The sequence below is a fragment of the Nicrophorus vespilloides genome, unplaced genomic scaffold (genome assembly GCF_001412225.1).
Source record: "Nicrophorus vespilloides isolate i.1.1-1 unplaced genomic scaffold, Nicve_v1.0, whole genome shotgun sequence".
Classification (NCBI taxonomy): domain Eukaryota; kingdom Metazoa; phylum Arthropoda; class Insecta; order Coleoptera; family Silphidae; genus Nicrophorus; species Nicrophorus vespilloides.
This window is the reverse complement of record NW_017099384.1, coordinates 246-8,812: the sequence shown is the minus strand read 5'-3', so window position 1 is coordinate 8,812 and position 8,567 is coordinate 246. Positions and strand designations below refer to the sequence as shown.

Genomic DNA, 8,567 nt, shown 5'->3' with positions numbered 1-8,567 from the left:
TCAATGTTTTTATTTTAATTGTAATTTTCTCATAGAACATATACTTTTTAAATAGTTGAAATTTTAATTAGCATTAACAAAAGTAAATTAATAATTTAGAAATATTTTCTGAGAAGAAAAAACGTCAAATTCAATAATTAAAAATAATTTTTATATGAAAACATATGGAATCAACAGATTCTATATTTCAATTATAAAATAATTATTATTGATGTAATATCTATATAATAAAATAAGACGTAATAAAAAACTTATATTTATAATTCTGACAGATGTTTTCTCATTAAATGTCACAACGTGATCGTTTTGATGTCTTTCACAATATGGCGGATGTGCAACTTCCCGGGGTTGCATTTCAAAGCTCATGCGCGTTTTCCATCTACGCAATAAAATAATTGAATGTCCCGGAAAAAGCTAAATAATGGGAAATTTCAATATTGATTTTATTGCGTAGGTGGAAAACGCGCATGAGCTTTGAAATGCAACCCCGGGAAGCTGCACATCCGCCATATTGTGCAAGGTATTAAATCAATCAAGTAGTGATATTTAAAGAGTAAACATCTATTAGAATTATATGTATTTCAAAGTGATTGAAGCTGTTTCCTACACATGTCTACAGTTTTGTAAGTTTTTTCTATTGTTTCTTTGCTATAATTATTTTATATAGATTTAGGTAGGAATGAAATTATTTAATAGATTTTGATGATAATTATATATTGAATACTAAAATGTTCTTGATTGATGTTTGTGATTTTGGATAATTTCTAATGACTTGGACATCCTTATAATTCATTAAGGACATCTTATAAGTGCATATATAAAAATTGTTTTAGGATATATATTTAAGTCCTTAAGTCATATATGTATATAGTTTTTTTTTTCATTTTCATTTTTGATTTTCTATTTAATTAGTAAAATCTAGGCTGTTGCATCTGGGAAGAAATTAAATCACGAAAATATTGATTTTATATTGTTTTGCTCTGGATTTTCTGTATATAATATATATATGTATGTATATAATGTATATCCGGAAATAGCTGTATCCATTTTCAATTGTATTTACATATACTTACATATGTTCATTTACTAAAAGTTGCAATTTCCATAAAAATACATTTTCTAGGAAAACATGTTGCTAAATTATTGAATTCATGTTCTTTTATCCGGGGTTGTCTTTCTATATAATATATACATATATAAAGCTATACATAATATATGTACATATAACATGAAATAGCTGCATCGATTTTCAATTGTATTTATAAAATCTGGGCATTTGCATCTGGGAATTTTCCTATGCGCATGAGTCGAAAGATGCAACCCACTCAGGCTCTGACATATCCGGCATATTGTGCAGGACATTAAATCATTCGAGTTATGACATTTGAAGAGTGAACAGTTATTACAGTGATTGAAGTCAATTCCAAAAGTAACCCAAACAGTTGTAAGTTTAAATATTTGTAAAATACATACTATATTATTTCATAAAAAAACTTAATTTGATTTATAATGAAATTCACTTGAATACTCTTTAAAATTAATTATGTTTTGGCAATAAAAAAAATGAAAGAAATTTTTCAGAAAACATGAAAAATCTGAAAAAATATTACTTTTATGATATGTGATTAATATTGATTTTATATTAATTTAACCGGGACTCTGTAAATAATATACACATACATACTTATATAAATATATATAAACATATGTATATATAATCATCCTAGTTGAAAATCGATGCAGCTTTCAACTGTATATATATATATATAAAATCTAGGCAGTTGCATGTGGGAATGTTCGTCTGCGCATGACCTAAAAGTTGCAACCCCTAGCAAAAAACATTTTCTGGGGGAAATGTTGCTGATTTAATGATATGTATATAATATATATAGAAGTATATATACATATGTGTATATAACAGGAAAGAGCTGCATCGATTTTAAATTTTATCTATAAAATCTGGGCACTTGCATCTGGGAAGGTTCTTCTGCGCATGACCTAATAGATGCAACCCTTAATTTTATGTCGCTTTTCCCGGGATTCCCTATGCATATAATATATGTATATAATATGTATAAGTATATATACATATGAGTATATAACCGGAAACAGCTGCATCGATTTTCAATTATATATACAAAATCTGGGAAGTTTCATCTGCGCATGAGCTGAAAGATGCAACCCCCTCACATACTTCCACATCCATCAGGATGTGCAGGACATTAAATCATATTAGTTGTGACAACCAAGAAGTGAACACCTGTCAACTTAATTCCAAAGTGATTAAAGCTGTTTTAAATACTTATTCAAATTATTGTAAGTGGACAAATAACTATAGATGATTACTTCTTCATTATTAAATATTTTGTAAATAATAGGATAATTCACAGGTGAAAAGATTTATAAATATTTTTCAAATATTACAAATGGCTAGAAAAGGCCAAATCCATTTTTTAAATAATTTTAAATACTAATTCAACTTTACATATGATTATAAAAAAATATAATTTGGAAATTGAATACAGATTTTATCCTTTACTTGGGATATTTTTAGATAAATATCGGAATATGCGCATTTCCGGAAATGGCTACATCGATTTTCAATTGCATCCATCAATTCTGTGAATTTTCATCTGCAAATATACCCTGCGCATCCACAATATTGTGACATTAACACATTCTACTTTTAACATCCAAATGATTTGCAATTATTTTAATTTAAAATCAAAATCAAAATTTAAATAATTTACTTTAAATTAAAACATTGAAATTATATTATTATATTTTCAAGGTTTCTTGAAAAAAAACTAAAAAAAAGTGTAATAAAGTGAATATTTTATCGCGTCATTTATTTGATTATGCGCAACACCGGAAGTCGCTACATCAATTTACATATTTGCATCCGGGCAATCGGATTTATTGCGCATACGTTGCAGTCATATATACCCGGCGCCGCCGCCATATCCGCCAAAACCTTTTAAATAATATAAATTATTAATTTCTTTTATTAATTCTTTTATTAATATAATTTATATATTTATATAATTAATTTTATTTATTTAATTGATTTCAAATAAATTATAATTCATTTTCTATAGATTTTGATCATGATTTACATCAATCTGCTTTTTGCTGCAAATATATTCTCTTATAATTACTATAATAATAATATTAAATTATTTATATTTTCAGCATTTAGATTAAAAAATAAAATTTGCTTTAAACTAATTAAAATTTTTACGATAATTTCAGAAAATTGAAGTTTTAAGTAACTGCTTGCTTATCAGATTTTCTTTAAGATAGAAAAAGGTAAGTACTTAGATGATGCTTCGCGTTTTTACGGAATTTTCGAGCTGTTTATTTTGTAGCGCTTTACGCTTAGAAGAAGCCATGAACTCAGCGTTGAGTAATGTTATCATCGTGAACCCCGAGAAGAGGAACAATGATCAGATACCCGAGAAGCCGGAAAAAACTGAGAAATCGAAAGCATCTTCATCGCGAATGAAGATGCTCGTCATCGACTACGTATACGTGGCTAAACTGGACAAAATCAAAAAGACATGGAGCATCGAGAAGATTCAGAAACAAAAGCTTGTTGCATTATTGCGCAACAAGAACAACAAGCGTATTTGATTAGCTATAATGTATCACATTATGAAGAAACTTAAAAAAATATAGTATGTAAATGTAATATTGTAGTGTTGAGTAACCGAAAAAATGCTTCATTTAATTTTTCTATATTTATATACACATATATCTTTATATTGCATATATGCTATGTAGATGCATTTGCAACGGCTGATAATGTTTTAAGCCTATTTTCTATATTATATTCACATTTTTGTAGATTGAATATTACATAGTGTTAGAATGAACGAAATAGTTAAAAAAAAAACGAATTTCAGGGATAATGGTGGTTTTGTATGTTGTATATACTCATCAGAAATTTATAAATCAACCCTCTGTAGACAAGTGGCGCATTTATCCGCCCAACATTTTATAAAGCGATTATTTAGATTCTGACCGCACGCGTCAAATTGCTCAAAAAATCTGATGGATATATTTAATGTATACAAGATCACCACCCCTTAAAAAATAAATGTCATGTAATAATAATAAATAAAAAAATTTCAGGTCGAGTCCTGGAAGAAGTTCCTGGATCCAAAATCCAGGTTCACGGAGATTCCACTCCGTAACATGCAGGGATTCAGGTTATATAACATCTATTACGAATAGCAAACTTAATAATAATTGACTTGACCACTTTAATGTTTCAGGTTTTATCCTTGCATGTATTTTAGGTCCGAGGTCCCAAGATGGATGTCCATCACCACCTCCGCTACGAACACCGACATATAGGTTTTATGACGTTTTTGCATACTTTAAATTTATACTTTTTTTTTTAACTTTTAAAAATTACTTAAATTGTTACTTTTACTGATTTTTAATTCAAATAATCGTATATGTTTATTTTATTTATACAGGTTTCGGGTTCGTTTTTTTGCGGAGGTTGAAGTGGTGATGCCAGTATTAAGATAAGTATTTTTGTATTATATTCTAGAATGAGTAGTCGATATTAAATTGAAGGACGACACCCATTCGATTCTCAATATGTTCATAGGCAAACAGTTTTTGATGATGTTTTTTCTTCTTCTATTTTTGAGGTTGTCAACACCAAGAGATGTGCAGGGATATTCTACTTTTAGGTACGTGTTATGCATTTTTTTACCGAACAAAGAGAAAAATAATAATTCAAAGAAAACTATGTAATATTCTATAAAAGCATTTGAGAGAAAAGGTTACCATTCACAAATAACTATCAATACTACATATTTTGTAATATACATGTTTGGTGTTGTGTGTACTTTTGTATTAAAACTTGTAATGAAGAAAATTTTTGTTTTTTTTATATAACCTTAAAATAATATGATTTTCTGAGTTAAAGGTGATTTTGTATTTTGCCCATAACCTCCCACCAGTTTAGATTCTGACCATCTTTAAAAAAAAAAATATTTACCGATATATATACTTAATTATTTTTCAGTATGAAAAAAAATGTTATGAAAAATGTAAATTGTATAAAACTGGAGTGATTTGTATCTCCAAAAAATATGTATTAACTGAGAATTAAAGAAAAAAATATCTTTAAATTACTTAAGTTCAAATAGTGTACTATGATATTATACTTAAAGATTTCAATAGGATCAAATAATTTAGAAAGGTAACTATACATGTATAAATATGGATCTTAATTAATTTAATATTATAATATTTTCAGAGAGATTCAACTTCGTGATTACATTTGGCTCCAAATACTTAAAAAACAAGTTGAAATTTGATAAATTGGAGTATAGTTAATATTATTTTCAGGTTGATTCAACTTTGTGTTTTCACTTGACTGAAATACTGAAAAGGCATGTATAAATTTGATAAATTGGAATATAATAGTACTAAGTTTTTCTTATTTTCAGACTCAACCTACTTCGTAAATTCAAGTACATCATACTTAAGCTAAGTTGAAATATGATAGTATGAAGTATAATAAAATTAAAATTGGAATATTTTCAGACAAATTTACCTTCAAGATTTCAATTAGATCCTAAGATTTGGGTAAACTAATTTAGAAAATAAACATTTTCCGAAGTAATGTATAAAATAGATACAGGTATGTGAAATTAAATTAAAATAAATGAAAACGTCTGAAATAAATCTTTTCAGATTAAAGACAATAAATATAGTAGGATATAAATGGGTGATGGAATTGATGTTCACCTTCCGAAGTACTAGTTGGACAAAAGTATGTTAAATATAAAATATGAAAATTTTAATACAAATTCAATTTTAGTAAATTCAACTAATTATCTAGAATAAATAATCCAAAGATGTTACATTCAGTACCAAAAACATAAGCTGACAAGGTGACAATAAAAATTGGAGATTACGTTTTTCCGAAGTACTAATTCAAAGGAATAGATGTAAGTTAACGGTGAAATATCAAATTTGAAATGTGTATAAAAATTACGATTTTTCAGAAAGTTGCGATTGTTCATATAATATTACAATCCAACTAAATATTTAGTAGGAATTATCCAAAGTTGTTACATACTTCCAAAGATGTTATAAATAAAAGAGTGGTAAAATATGGATACAATTTATATTGGAAATGGAAATTATTTGTACCTTCCGAAGTACTAATTCAAAGGAATAGATGTAAGTTAACAGTGAAATATCAAATTTGAAATGTGTATAAAAATTACGATTTTTCAGAAAGTTGCGATTGTTCAGATAATATTACAATCCAACTAAATATTTAATAGGAATTATCCAAAGATGTTACATACTTCCAAAGATGTTATAAATAAAAGAGTGGTAAAATATGCATACAATTTATATTGGAAATGGAAATTATTTGTACCTTCCGAAGTACTAATTCAATGGAATAGGTGTAAGTTGATACTAAAGTAAGAAATTTTAATGAAAAATTTTTTTTTTAGTAAGTTGTGATTGATTAGAAAATATGGGAATACAACTAATTACTTAGTAGGAGGAACCCAAAGATGTATTCAAAGATTTAAATTTGAAACAAATAAACGAGTCGGTGAAAGTGAGTATAAGTTGACTTAATTTTGTTTAAAATAAATTTAATCACTTAACTCTTTCAGAAATTTGGTCTTTAAATATATATGAAAAAAACCATGAAGTATTTTTCATTAAAAGTAAATTTAATGAATAATGATTATTATCCAAACTTTAAATAGGTAATTTTTGTATGTCTTTTTATAATTAACTATAATTACATTGTATACATTTTTAGAATGATTCAGTTGAAGTCAATTAGAAATATGAAGAAAGTTTAGTTAGTGGAAATAAAATGCAACTATGAGATGGCAATAATGTTGTGAAAATAGTTAAATTATATTTAGTAACTAAAAGTGAAAGAAGAATTAAGAAATACATTAATTAAGTGATGAAGATTGAATGATGACATCTATAGACAAGTAAGAGTTAAATTCGAATTAACAAAAAATCAACATTTTTTTTTTCAGAAAGTTGCTGATTTATAAATAATTGAAAATACTTAGTGAAATATGATTTTTCATACAAATGACAAAAGAGTATTCCGAAGAGAACGAACAGTTGCAAATAAGTAAGTTCAATTAAGATTATCCAGTTTAAATAATTAATTTATTTCGAATTGTAAATCAGGAAGTCAATAACAGTTTGGAGACAACTTCATCACATACTTTAACTGTTCTGTGCAAAGTAGGACCTTTCCAATTATCATGAAGGATTATATAAGATCTATGAGGGATGAGCGAGATGAATGAGATTTGAGGATTACAAAAATTTGACTAATAAATGCATAGATACAAGAATTATAAAATGCATGAATGAATGGAAACTAGGATTTAGATGAAAGGATTACAAGTTTGGAAACACACGCTCAGGTCATGTATACTTACACAAACTTTATATGATCGGTAAGTTATCATTTCATTTCACTGTTTAATCAATGTTTCTTTATTTTAAGTGTAGTTAGTACATATGTAAATTATTGTTAAGTGTGTAACTTAATACTGGTTGTGTGTGATTATGTAACCTTGTTTCTTTTAGTTCATTAATTTTGTATCACTTAATTTAATATAGGCTATTCATTTTGTTGTTGCATATTCTGTATATTCAAGGTTAGGATTAGCTTTTCCGATTTAAAGAAATTCTCCTTGTAATTTTTTTTTTCGAAGTGATTCAGAAGTTTATGAAACGAGCATAGTAATTTGTGTGCAAAGTTTATGCTTATCGGGTCGTGTTTCATAGACAGTTCCAGAAAATTTGCAAAGAGATACTTGACTTTTTTTTACGAGTTTTCAGTTCCGATCGTTTCACATATAATTTTGATAATTTGAAGCCTTTTGTAAATTAATACTCCTCAAAAGACGCGACAATCATGTTTCTTCTGGTTTCCCATTGAAATTTATTATGAAAAATATTTTCACACAGAATTATTTTTGAGTAAATCTATCAATTTTTCAGAATCCAATTTTATTTTTTTAAATTTCTTTTTCTCCACACTCATTTTTGTAAGCAATATTAAATTATTGAATTAATTTTTGATATTTTACTATTTTATTTCATGAAAAATTGGATTTCTTAAAGTTCTGTTGTTTCGATTACTATAAGTATTTTGAGTATATATTTCCTATAGAATTCTTCTAGAAATTTTTATAATTTTGATTACACTTTAAATATCATTATACTTTTAATTTCAATGATTATATAAGATATTTGTTTCCTTAAATTTTTGTTCATATTATATATTTTTTTCTTTAGTTTCTCGAAATCAACATATTTTTTCATTGTTTAGACCAGTGATTCCCAAAGTGGTCTATATTGACCTCCAGGGGTCTATGACAACCTGCAAGGGGTCTACGTCAGCGAAAAAACAATTTGGGGGTTTATGAAATGAAAATGGGGGTCCACAATAGTGGATCTCAAAATACACTGATAGTACTATTTACTATTACATCATACAGAATAATTTATTATACTATCTTATAATATAAAGACAT

At 26.7% G+C, this 8,567-nt stretch overlaps 3 long non-coding RNA genes across 7 annotated transcripts; all 3 read left to right on the top strand.

Moving 5' to 3' along the window:
- The first annotated feature begins 527 nt into the window (after positions 1–527).
- Positions 528–4,894, top strand: LOC108564436. 4 transcript variants are annotated; one of them, XR_001891143.1, is made up of 6 exons: positions 1,210–1,444; positions 3,253–3,309; positions 3,369–3,677; positions 4,135–4,211; positions 4,278–4,359; positions 4,485–4,894. It is a non-coding gene; the product is annotated as an uncharacterized LOC108564436 (long non-coding RNA). The 4 variants fall into 4 exon arrangements; XR_001891145.1 differs by lacking the exon at positions 1,210–1,444 and adding an exon at positions 528–623 and having other exon boundaries at positions 3,369–4,211; XR_001891142.1 differs by having other exon boundaries at positions 1,161–1,444; positions 3,369–4,211.
- A 720-nt stretch (positions 4,895–5,614) lies between these two features.
- LOC108564439 lies at positions 5,615–6,694 on the top strand. 2 transcript variants are annotated; one of them, XR_001891147.1, is made up of 7 exons: positions 5,615–5,665; positions 5,719–5,797; positions 5,846–5,975; positions 6,033–6,210; positions 6,268–6,445; positions 6,495–6,604; positions 6,663–6,694. It is a non-coding gene; the product is annotated as an uncharacterized LOC108564439 (long non-coding RNA). The 2 variants fall into 2 exon arrangements; XR_001891148.1 differs by lacking the exon at positions 6,033–6,210.
- A 37-nt stretch (positions 6,695–6,731) lies between these two features.
- On the top strand, positions 6,732–7,992 carry LOC108564437. The gene is made up of 4 exons (XR_001891146.1): positions 6,732–6,758; positions 6,815–6,998; positions 7,047–7,147; positions 7,207–7,992. It is a non-coding gene; the product is annotated as an uncharacterized LOC108564437 (long non-coding RNA).
- The last annotated feature ends 575 nt before the right edge of the window (positions 7,993–8,567 follow it).